Source organism: Arvicanthis niloticus, chromosome 8 (assembly GCF_011762505.2).
Source record: "Arvicanthis niloticus isolate mArvNil1 chromosome 8, mArvNil1.pat.X, whole genome shotgun sequence".
Taxonomy (NCBI): domain Eukaryota; kingdom Metazoa; phylum Chordata; class Mammalia; order Rodentia; family Muridae; genus Arvicanthis; species Arvicanthis niloticus.
This window is the reverse complement of record NC_047665.1, coordinates 70,394,612-70,419,489: the sequence shown is the minus strand read 5'-3', so window position 1 is coordinate 70,419,489 and position 24,878 is coordinate 70,394,612. Positions and strand designations below refer to the sequence as shown.

Genomic DNA, 24,878 nt, shown 5'->3' with positions numbered 1-24,878 from the left:
GATAACCACTTCATTTCCCTTAAGGGAATAAAAGCAAGCCTTCCCAGATAGTCTCTGGATGCTGGAGCCCAGAAATACAATGATTTCTTGAGGATCTTGAGCAGAGGCAGATGAGGATAACCAGGCTCTTTTTCAAGAAACCAGATATGGTGTATAATTAGGATTCAAAAAAAAAGAGATGAATATAATACAGTGATTCAAAAGGCCAACCATTTAAGTCTCTCTGAAGAAGTGGCTACTGTTTGAACATTAATATCCACTTTATCCTGCAAATAATTTGTCAGGAAACATGATTTTTTTAAAAGCATAATCAATTTGTGCTATCAGTTTCTTATATGAGCCACAGCTACTTCTTATTTTTAAACAAATCATTTTTCTCATCAGAAGACAGAATTGCTATAGGCTTTGATAAATTGTTCGATAATTGCTTGGAAATTATAAATATATCTGAATTTAATTATGGAAATCTTTATCCAAAATTATATCAAGTATGAATACTGTAACTAAATTCTAATTACCGAGAGAAGATAATTACATGCAAAACAAATAGAGCTAATCAAAATCATTAGGCGAACTTGTTAATCAATCACTTAAATCCCATTTTGCCATCCAGAAGTGTAAGAGTATACGGAGAAGGGCATTGATTAAAAGGACACCTCCAAGAATCCCAGACAGTGATAAAGGGGTGACAATTTCCATGGCAGAATCTTTGCCAAAGAGAAATTAGCGGTGAACTCTGTTGCTGGCATGCTAATTTCCAAAACGCCATAAACAAAGCAGTCATTTCCTGATGTTTCTCTAAGATGCTCCCAGCAAAGTCGACCTATTTATAGCTCCCATCACCACCACACCAACCAAGTGGCTGAGAAGAAGAAATTTGATCTAAAATGCTTTTGCACTATTTCCTTTCCTTGGAGGAAATGGATTTGAGGATTAAAAGTCAGCTCTTCAGATAGTTCCTTATTGACCCCTTCCCAGTAAACTTCACACACACACACACACACACACACACACACACACACACACACGGTGTGGGCACAGGAAGAAACTACAGCTCAAGGTGCACACACTTGCTTTTCTGCACTGGAACTTAACCCTATTTAGGCTGTGAAATGTTGTGAGGAAAGTAAACAAAACATAAGTGCACATCCCAAGAGTCGAGAATGAACACAAAGCAACAGTAGTTGGGTCGTGGTAAATGGGAGGAATACATACAAGCAGAAGAAATCTGGGAGAAAACCTCACATGCAGCCCTGAAATTTTGTCATGGAGAAAAGAGCCTGGAGGCAGTCTCCCCATGGGAAATAATTAACCTGTGGGAAAGATGCCAGAAGTGGAAACCCAAAGTTCACTAAGAAAGGCTAAGGATTCCCCTTTCCTAGATATGAAGATGACTTTTTAAATGTGGCTTATAATCACACCACTTGGGAGGCGGGGTCAGGAGGATTGTGATATCAAGTCTGTCTCAAAACAAGCAACCAAAGACCACTGAATATACTGTGGAGAGATAATGCTCAGATTGGAGAATTAGCCATCGCACCAGGACTGGGTGGAGAAGAGGCTGGTCTTCCTGCACTTTCACAGCTGTAACTCTCCCCTGCCCTGCTAGGGCAAAAAGCCCCTCCCACAGGTATCAACAGAAGCCAAACAGCCAACCCCACTCCACCTGGCAGTCCAATCCAGCAAGCTCACCCTCTTGGCCAGTACAATGTCAAAACCTGCCTGCCAAAATGGAAGAACTGTTCATTCAATAAGGCCCTGAGCTGCCCGACACTATCAGAACATCCAGATTTCAGTCAGAAATACTGCCTAGTTTCCAAAAGGTCAGGCAGATCTCAAACTGAAGGCCAAAGACAATCTACAGAAACCAACACATGAGGCAGATGTTACTGGTGCATATTTAAAGGGATGCACCACCACACCTGGCTACTGGCACATATTTGAAACAGCCGAAATGAAAGTACCTCAACGCACTGATTTTTAAAAACTTAAATACAATTAAAAATTTTGAAAGCTTGAGAAAGAAAAACAAAGATCTAGCATTAAAAAACTAAACTAAACAAAAACACTGGAAAATAAATGCAAGAAGTCAAATGAAAAGTCTAGATATGAAAAATACAACAAGTGACATAAAAAGCCTAAGCTGGGGCTGGTTCATCAGCATAGGGACAGGACACACAGTCAGCAAACAGGAGACAGAAGTGTGGACACTGTCCAGTCTACAGAACATGGCTGAGAAGTGAAACCCTGGAAACCAGGAGAAAGAGAAGGATCCTGATATCAGCATTCCAGAGGAAGAGAGGCTCAAAGAGTGAGTTTGGGAAGAGTTTGGTAGGAGATAGAAAGTTCAGATCTGAGAAGCTGAGTAGACCAGAAAATAGCATAATTATCTAAAAAGTTCTGAAAATTAGTCTTGAAAACATCCCAGAAAGAGAGGGGGGGAGAAAGAGAGGGAGGGAGACAGGGAGGGAGGGAGAGAGAGGGGGAAAGAAAGAGAGGGAGAGAGAGAGAGGGAGAGAGAGAGAGAGAGAGAGAGAGAGAGAGAGAGGAGAGAAGAGAGGAGAAACAGAAAAAGACAGAAAAAGAAAGGAGACAGAGAGAGACAGACAGACAGAGGAGAGAGACAGAAAGAGACTGAGACAGGGAGAGACAGAGAGAAAGAAGAAAGAGGGGAGGGGGGGGGAGAGAGAGAGAGAGAGAGAGAGAGAGAGAGAGAGAGAGAGAGAGAGAGAATTTCTTGCTAAACCAATAAGAGCATGAATACTAAGTACTGGCAGCTCAAGTAGTAATTGCCCCTCAGTCTTCATTGCCTGCTTTTTTTTTTTTCCTAAAGATCCTAAGGCTCAGGGATCATTAGAGAGGAGGATGCAGAAAGATTGTAAGACCCAAGGGAATGGATGTACAGCCAAACAGTATTTGCTGGCCATGAATGAAAGCATAGTACACAAATTTACTGCAGCAGGGACTGCAGGCACAAAACCTGCATAAGATAAACCCAGACAAAATCCCAAGATGAATGGGGGAGGGCTTGTAGAGGGCTCATGAAGTCCCTCCCACCAGAAGCTGAGCGGCTACTGGTAAATGATACCCCTGCAAGAAGAGCTTGTTTGCTTCAGGGATGTGGAGCCCTGAGAGTCTACTCATGCTCGGGTGGATGGTCCCACATCTGTGCCCGCTACAGGCTTCAGTAAATGGACTCAGTGGATACTGGGATAGATAGATGAAAGGAGGGGTTGGTGGGTGGGAGGGTAGAAAGGAGGGAGTTAGTGAAAGAGATGGGGAGAGGAAGAGGAGAAAGCGATTGGGGGGGGTAGTGGAGAGACTGAGGAGATTAATTTAATCCAAACACATTAAATATGTGTATAAATTAAATATTTAAAGGACACCACTAGGGTTCCCAACCTGACTCACTCTTCACAAGACCATCCACCTTAGGAGCCCACAGTCAACTAGGCAATCAGATAAAATAATACCAGTTAAAGTACTGATCCCTTACTCTGCCTTCCTTTATGATTCTCCCAGACACCTTAGTGCATCAGAAAGACCAGTGAAAGCTCCAACAGAGGAGAGAAAGGAGCGTGTTTGAGAACTGGGAGGTGGGACACTTCAGCTGCCCTGAAGCCACACCCCCGAGCTGGCTGCTCACAAAGCAATGGCTCAGAATTTGACTCCAGGGAGGATGACCTTACCTCTGAGAGGGAACTTCTGGGTAAAGTCCAATTTGCTGGAAGATACTTTGGATTTAATGTTGTTATCATACAAATATTATTAAATCAGCTTGAGCTAAGAACCAGAACATTTTTATTTGTCATTATCTCGAGCCACTTGTGCAATGTGAGTCATCCATCTCTGTCACTGAAGTCAGATTAGGTTACAAATAATTCCACCCCCTGAATCCTAGTCCACCTAGACTGGAACTCGGGTTCTGCAGAATTCCTCCGTTATAATTTCTTTATTGGTTGATATCACTATCACCTGCTACATAAATAGCAGAGTTAATATAAAATCATTACTTAGATTTGAGGAATTTGTAGATATAACACTCAAGGCAGGAACAATCATTGAAAGCATAGGTGTGGATTTATTTATTTTATTTAATGCATAAAATACTGGGGACAGGGCATGGACCTTACAGCTCCACTTCAAAACTGTAGGAAAAAATAATTCAGGCTTGAAGAGATTATACAGCTTGATGAAGGCCAACCTGCTAAGTAGTAGAACCAAGATTTACATCCAGATCTTTCTGTCATCAGCACCTATATACTTTTTCTTTGTATCCCATTCTGCATGCAATTGGAGGCTAGAAGAACTGAATAAGAACAGGAATCAGTGACTTTGGCTTTAAAACTAGAAAGGGTTTCCCAAGTAATAATACCCATGAGACATAGAAATATGGAACCAAGAGATGTCTTTGAGACATGCATCAGTATTTCTCAGGTGATGATGTGAAACTTTTGTCTGAAAACAGAGGACCGATGAGAGCTGCGTGCTTCCGAAAGCCATTTCTACTTCTGCCTGCTATCATAGGCCTCCTGAGACTCATCCACGTGGGAGGAGCCACTTCTTCCTGTTCCCAGTGGCTCACATCAGTCAAACCCAAGAATTACAATGAGTATCAAAGTCAGCATACCCGTAGTTCTGGGGTGAGGATGCTGAATTCTTTATCATGTTTTTTTTGTACAAAGACAAACATGGGACAATTGTTAGCAACACTCTGCTTGGTGAGAGAGGAACAACCAGCTAGACATTTTTCTTAGACAACTTCCTGCTACTCCCAATCCAAAGAAGAAGAAGAAAACAGATGAGTCCAGAAATAATTTGGTTTTCTCCATGACCACAATTTTCCACAGGCACCATCCATTCCTCATCTTGTATCTATCTCATTAACTGGGCATCAAAGAAAAAAATACAACTCCAGACAGTGTTTTCCCTGTGTGTTTAGTTACATGATATCCATAACTCCTTAATCTTAAACAATGCACCATTTTCATGATTAAGAAAAGACAATAAAGCTTAATAGCAAAAGCCATATGTTCAAAACTACAATTTGTGTCTTTTCTTGAGTCTGAGCAGATGGCCACAGGCCTACTAAGATGATTCAGACTGACTGCATGATTCTGAGTCATTGCCTAAGACGAGCAGAAGGGGTTACAGCTAGTCAGCTTAAGATCCAGATAGTCTCCTGGGCCCTTCCAGGTCCCAGGGATTGAGTTCTAGGGGTTTGTTATGCATGGGATCAAAAGTGGAGACCAGGGTTCAGGTATACTAGCTCTTTTCAGGGTTAAGACTATCCATTGCTTGACATCTAGAAAGTACAGAAGGTATTGACAACATTGTCCCATGTATCCTGCCACCCAATGGACATGTGTTTGTTGAAAACACAATGCAGCCATGCTCTGCCTAGGTGACAGTGATGCAGGATGCAGGAACACAGAGGAAAGATGGTCCTCACCTTGGTAGAGAACATAACAAGGTTTCTGCATATCTGCTATAGCACCTTTGACATGTGAGAACTCTAGTTGAGTATCCATGTGGCTGGACTGTAAAGCGACATGCCTCTGTGCTGGAATAAAGTGGAACATGGCCACGGGTCACCTGCATGATGCTTTTTGGGCATCAGGGGAAATGTCACCAAGTGGGAGTCTCAACAGACAAGGAGAGGTCTCTGTGTGAAATCCGAGAGGCATGTGCGAGAGTAGAAAACCACCATGCTTCCACTGAGGGCTCCTGAGATATTTAAGGAGCAGATCAAACAGAGAAATTAGGGATCCTAGAAGAGTTTGTCTGAGCAGAGGAGATAAATATCACTGGGCACTGCTGTCATCGCTTTGATCGTAACCACTGAGGTTGCCTAGGAAACCCAGGTTACAGCCTGCTGCGCTGAAGCCTGAGATAATGGGAAGATTCAGCTACAAGCAGACCATGGAGAAAGGGGAGGATGTAGACAGCATGGCCAGTGATGAAGTCCAATGTTATTTATCCCAGTATCTCTTCAACATGAAGCGATACAATTAAAAGAAGTGGCACAATTAAATAGCTTCTCATGGTTTTGCTCTCCTCAAGTATAAAGAAATGTACCTCCCTAGAGGCTCTGCTGCCTTCAAATCTAATAATTTTACATACTTTCTTCTTTAAAAGATACTATGGGTTTTCTACTTTCCTGCCGCCACTCCAAAAGGTCAACAAAATTAATAGCACATTAGGTATGCACACTTCCTCCGTCCTCACTAACACCCCTGGCACCACTACCATGTGTCTATACGAATCTTGTTTCTTTCATTTCTCTTCCCCTCTCCACCTTGACACTCTCTCTCTCTCTCTCTCTCTCTCTCTCTCTCTCTCTCTCTCTCTCTCTCTCTCTCTTTCTCTTTCTCTCTCTCTCCTCGCCCAGAGCCTTCCACATGGTAAACAAGAATTGAATTACAACTTCTTTTATGAAACTCTACTCCACCCTCTGCAGTTTTCAGTGACCATCTATTTCTATAGGATAATAATAAGTTAGTTCCTGTAACTGGTGACCTTGGTTGTCAGCCAAACAACATCTGGCATCACCTAAAACCCTAGTGCATGCCTGTGAAGGATTTTATCAGATCATTTAAGGTGAGGTGACCCACCTTAAATCTGGGCCACACTCTCTGGTGTCAGCCTACATAAAAGGACATGGAAGAAGGGAGCTTTGGCTTCTTGGCTCCCTGTTCTCATTCTTGCAGGCAAGTTCATCTATTCTGTTGATGAGACTTTTCTCCACTGGCATTAGAACGACTTCTTTGGGATTCCAACATAGACTGAAGACCAGAAGCTCTCTAGGAATCCTCTGGTACTCCAGCACCAGATTAGACTGCTAAGACATCCAGTCTTGTGGACTAAACAAAGACTAGGTCCTTGGCCTTTCTGTAGAGACAGCCATTGCTAGGCTACCTGGATGACAGCCTATAAACCACTCTAATCATTCCTATATATACAGAACCTTGACTGATACAATTTCCAATGGAATATTCCCCTTCTTCTAATGAATAAAATCTATAGCTATGGAATCAATAAGACTACAAGAAAATTCAACAGTATAAAAAGAGCAGTATTTAAAAGATGCATCTCTAACTTCAATGAAGCACCAACAAAACCAGAATACTTTAATGAAATGAGAATAGCCAATTATAAAACAGAAATGAAAAATATAAGAGCTGAATCAAGAAAACTTTAGGCAAAAGAAACTAAGGAAGAGACAGATCACAACTCAGTCATCTATAAATGCTGAATTCAGTCTCTGGAACAGGTGGACAACAAGAAAGACTTAAACTCTCTTAGACAGCAAAACTATTCAGTGAAGATAGACCCTTTAAATGTGTGTTTTAGGTATTTTCTAACTGCTGCCAGCAAAAACAACAAAAACCTGACAAAAAGCAATTTAGGGGAGGAGGAGTGCATTTTCACTCAGTGTGTGTGTTCATAGAAGGAAAAGCCTGGCAGAAGGGACATGAGGTGGCTTGTTACATGGCATCATCTGTCAGGAAGCAGGGAGTGATGAATGCTGGTATTTGGCTCATTTTCTTCTTTTGATTTTTGTCCTGACCTCCAGCCCATAGATAACAGTCTGCGAATTTGAGATATTTACCATTTTCTGACCCTTTATGCATAGTCACTCATGTGTTAAGAACACAATCTACCCTCTGTACAAATATATTTTCAAGTAATTTCAAGGTATTCTCAACTATGAACACATGCACAAACACTGAGCCATCACTTATGTAAGACATGAGATGAAAGACATCCCATCTAATGAATGCCCTGTGATTATTTAAAACAAAAAATTTTAATGTAGCAGAGATCTTCAATAGATCACAAGAAGAATATTTTGGAAGAGATGGGGGTTTTATCTGAAATTCAAATTGTAATTGAACATAATACTATTTTTTATTTTATTTCTGAGATTAACATATATATTTTCCCTTCTCTTTCCTCCCTCAAAACTCTCTCATATACCCTTCCCTACTCCACTCTAAATTCATGCCCTTTTTTCACTAATTGTCAGTGTGTGTGTGTGTGTGTGTGTGTGTGTGTTCCTACATATAGCATGCCCAGTCCATACTACTTGTATGAATGTTTTCAGGGCTGACCACTTAACAATGGACAACCAATTGCTATGCTCCTCCCTGAGGGTGATCACTTCTCTCACTCCCAGCTCTCCTCAACTATCTGTAGTTCTTTGTGTAAGGTTGAGGACTTGTAGATTTTTTCCCCATTCACCTTGGCATGCCCATTGGTGTTGTCCTTGTTCAGATCACATGTGAAAGGCATGTTGGAGAGCTTCTGATATTACTAGGAGACACTTTCTGCCCCCTTTTCCACAGTGCTTTCTGAGCCTTAGGTGTGGGAGTGTTCTATAGATGTACGCACTGGGACTTGGTGCCACAACACTGTATTTTGATTGATTGTGGTTAATATGTAGTGGTCTCTGTTGAAAAGAGAATTTTCCCAGATGAAGGATAAAGACTACACTTTAAAAATATCTATAGATTGTTACTAGGGGCTAATAAATTGGTGTTTGTAGATTCTTCTCTAATAACTATGATTTCACCAGCACTGAGTAGTTATCCACATTTCCCACCAGGCCTGGTTCACACTTCTTGAGTGGGTCTTCATTCTCATTAGTGAGCTGTTGGTTGCCACCAAGATGTGCATGCCACTACTGCACCCTTAGGGGTATTGTGCTCTGCTGATAGTTGATGTGGTTCACAGGCATCAGAGTTGGGTAGACAGGTGTTTGTCTGCCTTTTAGAAGCTTGCATAGTACTTTCTAGTACTCTGAATGCTAATCTTCAGAGAGAAGGAATTCAGGTACGCTCCAGCTCAGGGTCCTCTGGGTCCTGTGTATAAAGTTCATGATGTCTTCAGGAACACAAAGTTAACTTCCACCTCTTGGGGCAACCAAAGGCAATAACAATTATTTGATTGTCAGTGTCATTGGATTAATAAATACTCGGGGTAATGATGTATAACTTCAGGTGTACCTGTGAGAGCATTTCCAGAGAAGATTAAGTGATAGATGAAAAAACAACACATATTGTAGACAGCACCATTGCATATGATGGAGCTCTGGATTGAATTAAAATGAGAAAATCAAAGCCCGCTGAATCCTATCACGTTTCTTCCTTTGCAACTTAATCCATTAATATGTGAGCAAGGAACCTTAAGATCCTTCTGCCATAGCTGCAAGTCATTCCAGATACCATGGCTTCTATGCCATGGCAGGCTGTACCTTCAAACTGTGAGCCACAATAAAACTTCCCTTCCTTAGGTTGCTTCTTGTCAGTATTTAATAACAGTGATAGAAAAAGTAATGCAGACATGAAAGCTGATGAAATTATGATCACAAAGTACCTATTACATGGTTGGAGTGTAGTACCTATCTGTTTGTTCTGTTACAAATAGTATTTTGTTTAATTAAATTTATTTTTATTTTGCATTATTACAAGATAGTAGCAGACAGTTATTCTTTTTTTTTTTTTTTTTTTGCTTTTATACCATTTTAATTACGTGCATGTATTAAGGACAGTTCTAGTTGAGGGTCTAGCAATACAATAGATGCAATTAGTCAAGGAACAAGCAAGAAGATAAACACAAATAGTCAAAGAACAAGCAAGGCATTAAACACAATTATGTGAATGCTCCATTGATCACTGTTTCCTGGGGCCACTGTAGGGCTTATCAGGATGACCAAAATATCTGAGCCAACTTCCCTGTCCTAGTCCAAAGTCATTTTCATGTCTGAAGCCCACTTCCTTGTTCTAGCCTAATATTTAGATTCCTGTCTGAAATTAGTTCTTTGTTCTAGCCTAATATTTAGATTCCTGCCTGAAATTACTTCTTTGTTCTAGCCTAATGTCAGATTCCTGCCTGAAGCCCACTTTCTTGTCCTTGGCCAATGGCAAACAGATAATTCTTTATAATGTTCCTTATATTGTGAGTTCCCTATGCATCAGTCCAATCTGAATTAACCTTTCAAGAGTGGTGCAGGGCACGTGGTTCTACAATGCAACTTCATCTGTGCTTCACATAGTTGCTCACAGGTAATTTGACAAGCCCTGTGGAGATAGACAAGCTTGGAGTCTTTTCATTTCCTGTACCATTTCTTCATGACTTAGAAGTTCCAGTTATATAAATGGAATGTTCTCCCCCTTTCCTTTTCTATCCTGGAACAGGATGAACACAGGGGAAAGAAATAATATCACTGTGCCAGTTCCAAATGAGCATGGCAAGTTGTCATTCCAGAATGTATTTGTGCCCCTAGTGTGTTAGTCAAAATTAACCTTACACAAGACAGGAAATACACATGAAATCAGAAGATGGACTAGTTGGGAAGAGAGAAGGAATCTACGGGAATGGGGAGGGGTACATGAAAGAGTAGTGGAGGAGACTATTGTATACATTGTATGTATGTAACTTTTGAAATTGTCAAAAGTTAATATATTTTTAAAGTCAAAGCTATAAGCAGTTATAAAATATAGAACAATACAAATCTAATAAATATAGATATCAAAATATAAAGTATACTACATTGACACTGTCTCCTAGAAGAAACTAAAGCAGAATTAACCATCACAGCATCTATCTGGTAAAGCGTCATCATCCCCATCTTTACACAAGGCCATGGCATTCCAGATAAGCTAGATCTGTCATACAGGTCAAACTGGTAAAGGATAATTTAAGAATCCCAGCCTAGACAGGGTGACATCACAGCCCGGGTTCTGCCCTATGTCACTACCTCCTGGGGGGGGGGGGGTCACTTTTCCTGTCTGTAGATACTCGGTGTCTAACTACACAGAGTATCCCTAGTCTGTGCCACAGAGATTCTAGAGCCAATCACTGGAGTCCACCTGACAGAACTGTTGTTGAAAAGAAGGAAAAGAATGAACATGACAGCTTATTATCATTGGTCCCTAAACATATAACACTGAGTATCAGCTGTGATTATTTTGCACCAGTTATTTTCTTTTCAAAGAAACAAACAAACAAAACACATTTTAGGGATCAGAAAATAATTAATAAAGAAATACCTTAGGGTGAGCATTTGCTCAGAAGAGCATGCTCAGGGGCCCAACAACTGTCCTAGGCTTCATGCTCAGGACTCACACAGTCTTCCTGGAAAGCTCTGAGAACTCATCCGGTCCTAAAGCATTGATTGTTTTTAATCAGCCACTGGTTTCTAATGCCCATATCCCCTGTATTAGAGTTTCTGTTGCTGTGATAAAACACCATGACTCAAAACAACTTGTTCAAGAAAGGGTGGGGTTTTTTTTTTCCAGCTTACAGCTTTATATTATAACCATTTCTAAGGGAAGTTGGGACGGGAACTAAAACAGAACAGGACCCTGGAGGTGTGAACTGATGCAGAGACTAGAGAGGAGTGCTGCTTACAGGCTGCTCCTCCTGATTTTTTCAGCTTTCTTTCTTATAGCACTCGAGACAGAAGCCTAGAGGGGTAACATTGCCCAAAGTGAGCTGTGCTCTCCCATATAATGAAGAAAATCAAGAAATCAATCAAGAAAAGGCCCCCACAGGCTTGGCCATAGGCCAATCTGGTGGAAACATTTTCCCAACTGAGATTCCCTCTTCCAAAATGACTGGTGTCAAGTTGACATTAAACTAGTTAACACAATCCCTATAAAAATTAGTGTCAATATTGCCCTCATAAAGATAGAGGAATCCCAGAAAGCAAGAAAATCCAAGGCCTAACATGAGAATGCCTTTGATTTGCAGACATGAGAAGAGACCCTTCCCTCTGCTCTGTTACACCCAATGACACTGGTGGTACTTGTGCTATGGGAATGTCAATAGCAGGGTCTGACAGTGGGCACATAGTCATTTCATTGTGGCTACTAGTCAGGATGGATGGTAAATATGGGCAGGGAGTGATGGAAGGAGACGGGTCCATGTTTTTTGAAGGGCTGCTCCTAAGAGAAGGAAGGCATTTGTTGACAATCAAGTGTTTCAAAGCCAGGCAACTGGAAAATATATCTTTTGTTTTAAAGATAGGATCATTGTCCTATCTACAATGGAGAAGTCTCTTTTGGAAAACATGATAACTAGTGAGCACTGTGCTTCTAAGGTCAGAGAAAGACAAATGAACCAAGATTCATAAATGTGTTACTCAATAACAATGTCACTCTATGTTCTCACATCATGATAACACTGCACTGTGTGTTACTATGTAAATACTTAAAATTTAGCAAAACGGATAAAAATTAAAAACTCATTAAGTCTTGTAAAATGGTATGAGGGAGGAGAAGAAAGACCTTAAGATCCTAACGCTGAGAACCCCAAATACCACAAAGGGAGATAAATCCACAATAAAGTAAAAAGCCATCCAAAAAATACATTCATAGACTCCAAAGTTAGTATTCAGTCTCTCTCATCTTAGTCATGATCAGGAAGCTGGAGCTTCTGAAAGTATGATAATCCCTGCTGTGTGAAAGCTAAAAATCTGAACAAATAGGGTTGGGGAAATGACATGGAAGAATAATGCAAGAATGCTTTAAAAACCAACAACGCAACCAGTATCCTCTGAGGCACAAGAAAAGGCAATATATTCATGAAAAAAGAACAGAATCCTCCTCAAAATGTACAGATAGAGAACAAAAATCTCCTTGAACATTAAAAACATGATAACTGAATTGAAAAACAATATAACTGTTCAAAATTCCCAATATCTAAAGCAAATTTGAGCAGGACAACTGAAACAATAGGGAAATTAGAATATAAATCCAGGGCATTCAACATCACAGTTATAAGGAACATCAGAGTGACCATCTGCTGCATGACTTTCCTTGAGAAAATAATTCTTTTTTTATTGGATATTTTCTTTAGTCTTTAAATTGGATATTTTATTTACATTTCAGATTTTATCCCCTTTCCCCATTCCTCCACCCACCCAGAAACCCCCATCCCATCTCCCCTCCTCCTGCTTCTGTGAGAATGTTTCCCCACCCATCCACCCACTCTCACCTCCCTGCCCTTGAATTTCCCCACACTGGGGTATCCAGCCATCACAAGACCACGAACCTCCTCTCCCACCTATGCCCTACAAGGCTATTCTCCCCTACATATACAGCTGGAGCCATGAGTCCCTCCCTATGTGCTCCAAGGCTGGTGGTTTAGACCCTGGGAGTTCTGGTTGGTTGGTATTGTTGCCCTCCCCATGGGGTGGCAAACCCCTTCAGCCCCTTCAGTCTTCTCTCTAACTTCTCCATTGGGAACCCCATGATCAGTTCAGTGGTTAGCTATGAGCATCTGCCTCTGTATCTGTCAGGCTCTGGCAGACCTCTAAGGAGACAGCTATATTAGGTTCCTGTTAAAAAATATTTTTATCTCAAAAATATTTCTATTCATCATAAATAGATGACAAGCCAAAACCAAAATGGCTCCATCCAAGTTCAGCTTGATGAAGCAGTTAGTTCAATAGTGGTTATCACAGGAACATGTGTGAAAGACTGGTTACAAGAGTATGACCAACTTATGGGCAGCCACACCAAGGAACAGTTCCTGTAGAAGTTCTTAACAGCTTAGGTAACCTTATGGAAGAAGGGGATCTCATGGACCTCAAAAGCCTCCCTAGGAAACCCAACCTTATGACAGTCTCACACCAGTAGCCACAGCTCCTTTGATACCAAGATTGCGACAGCCATGGACATCGTGGCTCAAGGACATTTTCACACTATCATGTATGTGTAATGTATATATAATGTATAAATGTATACATGTATACATGTATGTATAATGTATACATTATATATGTATACATTATGTATACATGTATTATGTATTCATAATGTATACACGTATTATGTATACATAATGTATACACATATTATTTATACATAATGTATACACGTATTATGTATACATGTATGTATAATGTATACATTATCTATGTTACCACAATTGCCATGAGGACTGGAGAGATGGCTCAGTGGGTAAATGGCTTGCTGCATAGCAGGAGGAACTGCAGTAGATCTCTAGTGATCATGTAAGTCAGGCTCATTGGCTTGTGGCTATAACCTCAGTGCTACAACGTGAGGGTGTGGAATGAGGCAGGCAGATCCTGAGGGCTGGCTACCCAGCCAATGTAGGCAATACTGAAAGCCTGGGGGTTGATGGAAAATCCTGTCTCAAAAGGTAGAGTGGAGAGCAATAAAGGAAAGCACCCTAAGTTGACCTCTAGCAACTACATGTCCAGGTACTGGTTAGTGTTCTCCAACACACACACACACACACACACACGTACAAAAAATTAGATAAATAAATACAATTGTAATAGAACTACATTGGAAAGATGAGAAAGGAGACACAGTGGAAGCAATGTAGAAAGCTAACAGGAATCTTCCACGGTAAGAGTCCAACACTTATTGTCTAGGATGAGAAGACCAAGAGAACAGCTGCAGAGCTTTAGAATATTGGAGATCTGTAAATGTCAAAAGGAATCTGAGTGTTCAAAGTGGTTGCCTTGGGGGTTAGAAGAAGAGATGAGAAAAAAACAAATCAGAAGACTGCTAAATTTTATGGTTTTTTACTAATATTTTCACTTTGTAGACTACATGTATGATAATCTTTAAGGTTTAAATGTACTTTAGGAGCTTGGGATGTAGCTGTAGGAGGGAGCATGTGCCCACATGTACACAGTTCTGGATTACATCTACAGATTTTCAAACACACCACACACACACACACACACACACATATATATATATATATATAGATAGATAGATAGATAGATAGATAGATAGATAGATAAAAATATATTTTTATATTTTGAGTATATATATATATACTCAAAATATATATTTTGAGTATATATATATATATATATACTTTTATTTTTATATTTTGAGTATATATATATATATATATATATATATACTCAAAATATAAAAATAAAAGATGTTAGACTTCCAAATGCAAACAAATAAGGCCTTGGGTGGTTAATTTTAATATTTTTTAGAAGACCTCATATTCGAGTTTCTGGTTGGGGAAAGGTATGATATGGACTATGGTTGTAATAGCTGGGTCTTTTTCCCTTAAACATTAACTTTAACTTTTATACATTATAATTAATTTAATTAAACATTAATTTTAACTTCTACAATCAATTGCCTTACTAGTCAGTGACCTAATGTCTAAGTTCCAGAATTTCACATAGCAAGACTGTAACTCATTCCCATTATTTCCCTGAATCACAGTGGTACAGCCAGCAACAACCTTCTCTCAAGGAATAAGATATTACAATGGCAGGGAGATGGCTCATTGGGTAAGCACTCTTGCTTTACCCATAAAGACCTGAGTTAAGACCTCCAACATGCATGTTTGGCCACACACATTTCTATAATCCCAGCACTGGGGCAGGGGAAGGCTGACAGAGACAGGAGGATGATTGTCAACTTGGCTCTAGGTCAGCAGTTCTCAATCTGAGGATCATGACCCCTTTGGGGGTCACATATCAGATATCCTGCATATCATATATTTACATTAAAACTCATGACAGTAGCAAAATTGCAATTTTGAAGTAACAACAAAATAATTTTATGGCCAGGGTCACCACCACATGAGGAACTGTATTAAAAGGTCACAGCATTAGGAAGGTTGAGAACCACTGCTCTGGGTTTAGTGAGATATCCTGACTCAAAGAAATGAGGCAGAGTGTGATAGATTAAGACACAATTGTCCCTCCTTTGACATCTACAAGTACACAACCCCCACGAACCATTACTGTTATGAATAATTTAAGATAACTGCAAGAGCATCATACTTCACCATTTTCAAGATGTTTTCTCAGGATTTTACTTGGTCCTTCGACAGTAAGAAATGTGCAGCCCAGCAGAAGCCCAGAGAGCTTAAGTGACTTCCCTCAGGCCATCAGCCAGAAGAGCAGAGCTACGAGGAGATAGAGCCACTGCGACTATCCTGACTATCCCGTCATGCTGAGCAGCAGGCTTGTTTTCAAATTTCATGTCATCTCCATTTGCCTAATAGCTCCGATTGTTGGCAGCCGAACAAACAGATGGCAGAGAAAGGAAGAGGGTGTGTGAGAATGAGCTTCTGTAAATTCCAGCCACAGAACCAGCCTGGGAGCGACATGCCCTCTGCCCAGATCAGCCCCAGAAGTGGTCATGCAGTCAAAATTAGAAGTCCTGGGACATTTCCACTTTCAAAGGTCTCTTTCACAATAGGAAATACCTATGGGAAATAGACCATATTAACACTTATCTATTAGTGTCATAAGGGAGTGTAGTTGATTGCCAGCTGAAAATAAACCCAAACAACTGGAAGATGTTTAAGGAAGAGGAAAGTGGCTATGATTTATCCTAATTTGAATTTCTTCCCTGAATTGCCCTGGAAATCCTGTTCAGAATTTTTTATTTTATTTTATTTTTTTGATGTTTTTCCTGCATGTATGTAAGCAAACCATGTGCATGCAATGCCCACAGACACCAAAAGAGGGTATTGAATACCCTGGAATTGAAATTACCAACTGCTGCGGTGGCCATGTGGCAGTTAGAAAACCATTCCAGGTTCTCTGGAAGAGCAGTCAGTATTCTTAGCCCCTAAGCCATCTCTCCAGTGTCTTGGCTAGAATTTTTGAGAGATCTCTTTTGCAAGAACATCCTAAGTGTCCAGCTCTCATTTTTGTCTACTGGCAGATATATACTGACTGGAAAAATGATGTCCACCAAAACATAAAATTCCTATCAAGTCCAGTTCACTGAGAACTGCACGGGACAAACCCCACGATAACCTGTCATCACCCTGTCTACACCCCTTTAAGAGCAGCTGGGCATTCTATCATGCTCATTGGAATTTTCTCCCTACTTTCTATCAAATTTGCAAGCTGGGCAAGTTCAGCCTTTACCAAACAGAATGTGAAGGAGCTTTCTTGAGGCTCCTCGGTGTGTGGGAGTGTGGCATAAGGCTCTGAGAAGAGCAAGTTCAAAAGCAAGCTGCAATGATCCCTTCGAGGTAAGCAACAGCAGCAATCCATTGCCACTATGGCTGCCTGACTCGTTATTAGTAATCTTCTTTTTCACTTTTAATGGATATTACACATACATTTATATTCATGGTCTGTTCAAAGCCACTTGTGCTAGCTCTATGTATAATGAATATTGAACTCTCTGCAGATTTAAATATAGAATAAAGGATAATTGTAAGATATTCCAATCAGGCTTTCCGCTACTCTCCACATATTTTAAAGGCATACCACACAAAGGTTACATAACTGCCTTCATGGAAAACCCTGCATTCAGGGCTGTTTCCGAAGCCTGTTTGCAGCTGAGTGTTTGCTAAATCAAGCACTAAAAAACGAGATTTACACTGGTCGTTTGAAGCTGAAAGCCAGCTGCAGCTGCCATTAAAGCAATTCAATTTCTTTTTTATAAAGCACAAGTAAGGCTCAATTTACTAAAGTTTTATTTCCTTTTTATGCATCCCATATGCTAGGGGGAAAAATTAAGTTTATGAGATTAAAAATGAGTTTTATGCTAAATGTTTACAAAGTTTCAGCTGGTTTGCTCTTGCAGGTCCTTCAACCTACCAAGTTCAACTGCTGGCTTTCTTTTTCCCCTTTGCCATTTCAAGGAAAAGTGTGGTGTTTTCAAAGGGAAGTTACCATCTTCCTGGCTTCCTTGTTTATATCATCTGATTTTTCCAGCAGTTGGGGCAGCAGATAAATAAGTCCCCTCCATGATATCAGAATCCTCAGAGAAGGCTCTCACAGGGACTCAAGGACTTTTCCTGGTAGTTCTTTGTCTCCCATCCCCCAAGTTTAGTTGAATACAACTCATAACTAATCACAAATAATATTAAGTTTTTAAAGTGAAAATTGGGGCTAGAGAGATGACTCCGTGGTTAAGAGTGTGAAGTGTGTATTGCTCTTCCAGATGACTCAAGTTCAGTTTTCAGCACCCACATCAGCTTTGAGCTCTATGATGCCCTCTTCTGGCCCCCATGTGCAATTGCACTCATGTGCACATACACACATACACATACTTTTTTAAAATAAGAAATAGAAGTAAAATGGTATCACTTTGCTCAAAAATTCATAAGCACCAAGGATTATTTTCCACTTGGTAATTTGAAAGCTTTTATGATATCCATTTTTAATGCCGTTAACATGCAAAATCTTCCTCTCCCTGTAACCCTTTGGTCTTTCTTAGGACAGTTTTCTAATTCTTCTAATTCCAACCAAACTGTTAGACAATTGGTAATTTTGGAGTGGATTTTCTTTAAGGCAGGCTACAAAGTACAGGAAGATGAGAAGGGACCCAACAGCAGAGAAATCATCCAAATGGCCAATGGAATAGTGGTTGGTGTTCACACCACAATGCTGCAGATAACGGAATGGCCCTCTTCCACTTGCTTGTCCTTGCCTCTAAATCCTAAATGAATGGGCCACCTGAGCCTGTGAAGATATGGGCTGCCATAGATGTCAGGAACAGTTTTAAAGAAAAGAAGTTATGAATTGAAGCAAAGAAAGCAATAGAGTTAAAATATATCACTTTGAGCCTGAGGAAGTCAGAAAACAACATGTAGAAATGCATAGTATGGGCATGTTGCAAGACTCCTGGCCACATAGACTATTGGCTCCTCCACAGTGTAGCTGTGGGGCATCAGTTGCAGGGCGTTTCTGATTATGGAGTTTCTTCATTGTAGAGTAAAGTAAACAAATCTTTTAAGGAAAAGTAAACTATGTGAGTTACTTAGAACAGTCACAGGCTGCCTATGCATTTTCTATCATCATCACCATCATAATCATTATCTCCCATGGGGTAAATATTAGCTCACTTTGACTCTCTCTAATTGGAGCATTAAAAATGCCTAAGCGGAAATTCCTAGAAGTCCTGGGGTTTGAAAATAAATGTTGGCTTGGGAGAAGGAAAGTACTCAGGTATAGATAGATGTAAGTAGCCTCTATGAAAGAGGAGAGAAGTGCTCGCTTTGGCAGCACATATATTAAAATTGGAACAATACAGAGATTAGCATGGCCCCTGCACAAGGATAACACGCAAATTCGTGAAGCGTTCCATATTTTTAAGGTTGGAAAACAATCTTCCAAGCAAATGGTCCCAAGAAACAAGCTGGAGTAGCGATTCTAATATCAAATAAAATCGTTTTTCAACCAAAAATAATCAAAAAAGATAAAGAAGGACACTTCATATTCATCAAAGGAAAAATGTACGAAGAGGAACTCACAATTCTGAACATCTATGCCCCAAATGCAAGGGCACCCACATACATAAACAGAGGAAATTTTAAAAAATCATCAGATCCTACTATAAAGGCCTATACTCAACAAAATTGGAAAATCTGGATGAAATGGACAATTTTCTAGATAGATATCAGGTACCAAAGTTAAACGAGAAGTAGATAAACTATCTAAACAGTTGCATAAACCCTAAAGAAATAGAAGCAGACATTAAAAATCTCCCTACCAAAAAAAGTCTGGGGCCAGATGGTTTTAGTGCAGAATTCTATCAGACCTTCCAGGAAGACCTAATACCAATTCTCTTCAAACTATTCCACAGAATAGAAACAGAAGGAACAATACCCAATTCGTTCTATGAAGCTACAATTACACTCATACCTAAGCCTCACAAAGACCCAACAAAGAAAGAGAACTACAGACCAATCTCTCTTATGAATATTGATGCAAAAATACTTAATAAAATTCTTGCAGCAAACCGAATCCAAGAACACATCAAAGCAATCATCCATCATGATCAAGAAGGCTTTATCCCAGGAATGCAGGAATGGTTCAATATCTGGAAATCCATCAATGTAATCCACTACATAAATAAACTCAAAGAAAAAAACCACATGATCATCTCACTAGATGCTGAGAAAGCATTTGACAAAATTCAACATCCCTTCAGCTTAAAAGTCTTGGAAAGATCAGGAATTCAAGGTCCATACCTAAACATAGTAAAAGCAATATACAGCAAGCCAGTAACCAACATCAAACTAAATGGAGAGAAACTTGAAACAATCCCACTAAGATCAGGGACTAGACAAGGCTGCCCACTCTCACCCTACCTATTCAATATAGTACTGGAAGTCCTAGCTAGAGTGATTAGACAACAAAAGGAAGTCAAAGGGATACAAATAGGAAAGGAAGAAGTCAAAATTTCACTATTTGCAGATGATATGATAATATACTTAAGTGACCCTAAAATTTCCACCAGAGAACTCCTAAACCTGATAAACAACTTCAGTAAAGTGGCTGGATATAAAATCAACTCAAACAAATCAGTAGCCTTCCTATACTCAAAAGATAAACAGGCTAAGAAAGAAATCAGGGAAATGACACCCTTCACAATAGTCACAAATAATATAAAATACCTTGGAGTGAACCTAACCAAGCAAGTGAAAGATCTGTATGACAAGAAATTCAAGTCTCTGAAGAAAGAAATAGAAGAAGATCTCAGAAGATGGAAAGATCTCCCATGCTCCTTGATTGGCAGGATTAATTTAGTAAAAATTAAAAAAATTAATTTAGTAAAAATAAAAAAAATTCTGCCAAAAGCAATCTATAGATTCAATGTAATCCCCATCAAAATTCCAAATCAATTCTTCATAGAGATAGAAAGAGCAATTTGCAAATTTATTTGGAATAACAAAAAACCCAGGATAGTGAGAACTATTCTCAACAATAAACTTCTGGGGGAATCACCATCCCTGACCTCAAACTGTACTACAGGGTAATAGTAATAAAAACTGCATGGTATTGGTACGGAGACAGGCAGGAAGATCAATGGAATAGAATTGAAGATCCAGAAATGAGCCCACACACCTATGATCACCTGGTCTTTGACAAAGGTGCTAAAACCATCCAGTGGAAAAAGGACAGCAGTTTCAGCAAATGGTGCTGGTTCAACTGGAGGTCAACATGTAGAAGGATGCAAATCAATCCATTCTTATCTCCTTGTACAAAGCTCAAATCCAAGTGGATAAAAAGCCTTCCCTTAAAACCAGATACACTGAAACTAATAGAAGAGACGGTGAGGAAGACCCTCGAATACCTGGGCACAAGGGAAAAGTTCCTGAATAGAACACCAATGGCATATGCTCTAAGATCAAGAATTGACAAATGGGACCTCATAAAATTGCAAAGCTTCTGTAAGGCAAAGGACATTGTCAATAAGACAAAATGGCAACCAACAGATTGGGAAAAGATCTTAACCAATCCTACATCCGAGAGAGGGCTAATATCCAAGATATACAAAGAACTCAAGAAATTATACTCCAGACAACCAAATAACCCTATTAAAAATGGGGTACAGAGCTAAACAAAGAATTCTCAACAGAGGAAACTGGAATGGCTGAGAAGTACCTTAAGAAACGCTCGACATCTTTAGTCATCAGGGAAATGCAAATCAAAACAACCCTGAGATACCACCTCACACCAGTCAGAATGGCTAAGATCAAAACTCAGGTGATAGTAGATGCTGGCGAGGATGTGGAGAAAGAGGAATGCTCATCCATTGTTGGTGGGATTGCAAGCTGGTACAACCACTCTAGAAATCAATGGTGGTTCCTCAGAAAACTGCACATAGCATTACCTGAGGATTCAGCTATACCACTCCTGGGCATATACCCAGAAGATGCTCCAACATATAACAAGGACATATACTCCATTATGTTCATAGCAGCCTTATTTATAATAGCCAGAAGCTGAAAAGAACCAAGATGTCCCTCAACAGAGGAATGGATACAAAAAATGTGGTACATTTATACAATGGAGTACTACTCAGCTATTAAAAATAATGAATTTGAGAAATTTTTAGGTAAATGGATGAAACTAGAAATTATCATCCTGAGTGAGTTAACCCAATCACAAAAGAACACACATGGTATTTACTCACTGATAAGCGGATGTTAGCCCAAAAGCTTGGAATAGGGAAGACTCAACTCACAGAACACATGAAGCTCATGAAGAAGGAAGACCAAGAGGGGATGCCTCGGTTCTACTTAGAACGAGTAGCAAAAATACTCAAGGGAGCAAATATGGAAACAAAACATGGGACAGAAACTGAAGGAGGGGCCATGTGGAGACCATTCCACCTGGGTATCCATCCCATGTACAGCCACCTAAGCTAGACACTGATGTGGATGGCTGGAAGTACATGGTGTCAAGAACATGATATAGCTGTCTCCTTAGAGGTCTGCCAGAGACTGAAACATTCAGAGGACGATGCTCACAGCTAACCACTGATATGATCAGGGGTTTCCCAATGGAGAAGTTAGAGAGAAGACTGAAGGTGCAGAAAGGGTTTATGACCCCATGAGGAAAGCAACAATACCAACCAACCAGAGCCCCCCAGAGTCTAAACCACCAGCCTGGGAGCACATAGGGAGGGACCCATGACTTCAGTGGTATATGTAGGGGAGGATGGCCTTGTCAGGCATAAGTGGGAGAGAAGATTCTTGGTCCCATGAAAAACTAACACAGAGTGCGGGGGGTGGGGGGAATGTGAGGATGAGGAGGGGGTAGTGGGGGTGGGGGTAGGTGGGGGCACAGCCTCATAAAAGCATGAGGAGGGCGGGTGGGATAGGAGGTTTCTGGGTGGTGGGAGGAAGTGAGGTAAGGGGATAAAATCTGAAATGCAAATATAATACCCAATTTAAAAAATAAAAAAATAAAAAGAATAGCAGAATAACAAGGGAAATCAATTCACACAGTTAATGCATTATTACAAGATCTAGAAGATAATCTCATGAAGACACAGCTCTGTATTCAGCAGAACTGACAGATCTGATACAAGGTCACAAGGGACAGAGACCTTTACTGATACCTGCATTTTGCAATTGATATGTATTTACATTATTATCATATATGTAGATAAAATCTGTTCAGATAAGTATGTCATTGGCTTTGTTATGGGTTGTGAAATTATTAGGTTATTCCAATTTCCTAGCTCATGCTTCCTTGGTTCAATAAATTTAAATATAATTTTAAAAAAGAAAGAAAAAAAGAAAGAGGAGAGAAACGTTGAAAATGGGTGACAGTGATACCACGGGAATGTCAAAGCTGAGACATAAACAAAGGAATGAGACAATGAGTGGCCAGAAGGAAGATGTTTGAAAGGAGAAAGAATGAGTCAAAAGAGCTGAAACTCAGGATGAAGAAGTACAGTGCAATGATACAATGCAAATGAGTTTGAACTCCACAGAGATGTGAGCTGGGTCTTCACAAGGATAGAGAAGTGATTGGGATGGAAAGCAAAACTGGTCTTTTTTAAAACTAGGAAGAATTGAGCTGGAGAGATGGCTCAGTGGTTAAGAGCACAGACTGCTCTTCCAGAGGTCCTGAGTTCAATTCCCGACAACCACATGGTGGCTCACAACCATCTGTAATGGGATCCAGTGCCTCCTTCTGGTGTGTGACAGCGTATTCACATACATAAAATAAATAAAAGGAGGGAGTGCATCCAAGACTTGTCCATTTTGTAGCTTTCTCCAAATGGAGATAGAAGAGGTAAAGAACGGGGTCAGATGGAGGCTTCTAAGTGCAGGTGGGGAAGACAGAGATGGGGGAGGACAGAGGAGAGGGTCAGAGAGAGGTGGGGCGGGTAGAGGGTGAGAGGGGTCAGCCAAAACAAGCCAATCAGAATGTTTTCAGGAAACCTGCTACTCTGTAAGCTAATTAAAAGTAAAATGAAACATAAAACTGTAAAATAGAAATAAAAAAAGAATAAGAAGCAAGCAAAAATGAGCAACAACAAAATGAGGATCTATAGGAATAAAAAGGGCAAGCAGGAAAGAGGGACAGCGAGGATTCAAAATCAAATCCTTGTAACAAATCAAACTTCCAAATGTCTGCCAAGTTTTCCTACCCTAATTGTATTCTTTTATTACAAAACTAATCGAGTCATTAAGATTTTATTATTATAGTCCAGCTGTGGATTTGAGCCAATTTGTAAACAAGATTTTAGAAAGAGTAGGTAACCATACTCTTTATTTCCAAACACCACATGGTTACGGTCAGAGACTCTAGAACTTTGGCTGAGTTCATGGCCCTGACCTCACTGCTTAGCCGCTTCAGCTCTTGCAGTAATTATCTTTCAATAACTAAAATTCCGCACCTCTAAAGAGGAGATATGAATAATAAAATGTCCATGGGGCCACCATGAGAATTAAAAGAGGTCACCCACATGAATTGCTCCCGGAAGTGTGTGGTTACACTAAAGTCTCCATTCCGTAAACCTTAAAGAACAAAGATCTACCTTGTACAGTTAAATCTTCATCCTGTCTTCTCGGAGAACTCTAAAATGACAGTCAAATCCCAAAGAATCTCAGCCTGCAATGAAATGTATTCAGCTTCAACACTGCCCTCATCTCCTCCTACACCCAACTGCACTTCTCCAGTGGAACAGGCGACATTCATATTTACTAGAGGGAAGATGTGTGGGGTGAGGCGTTGGGGTAGGAAAGAGGTAAAGCCAGAAAGTCCTGTCAGAAGGCAGCTGTGAAGCAAAGAGTGCTGCGCCCGCTGGGAAAGCCAAGGATCTCTGGAGCACAGCCCCCTACACACCCACACCCACCCATCCCCGCCTCTGTATGCATGCGCATGCCTTGGAAGTCCATCTTAGCTAAAGACCCATGATCAGCCCCACTGATGTTTAGCTAGAGGACACAGCAGACAGGAAGAGCTGTTGTGTTAGCCTACTCTCCCTCGCCATAATAAAAGACTTGAGATAATGAACCTACAGAGAGGAAAGATTCTTTTTATCTAAGGACTCCACTTATTATGGATTGGCCTTACTACTTTGGTTTGTGGGGAAGGGAGCACATTATTCACCTTGAGGGGAGCCAGAGCAAAAGCATTCACCTCA

At 40.3% G+C, this 24,878-nt stretch overlaps 1 long non-coding RNA gene and 1 other non-coding gene across 2 annotated transcripts in view; one reads left to right on the top strand and one right to left on the bottom strand.

Annotated features, from left to right (window-relative positions):
* The window catches only part of LOC143443215 (uncharacterized), a 133,378-nt gene that overhangs the window by 32,165 nt on the left and 76,335 nt on the right, over positions 1 to 24,878 (bottom strand). The window lies entirely within an intron of this gene.
* LOC117714480 (U6 spliceosomal RNA) lies at positions 18,976 to 19,079 on the top strand. Its single transcript, XR_004607554.1, has one exon. It is a non-coding gene; the product is annotated as a U6 spliceosomal RNA (small nuclear RNA).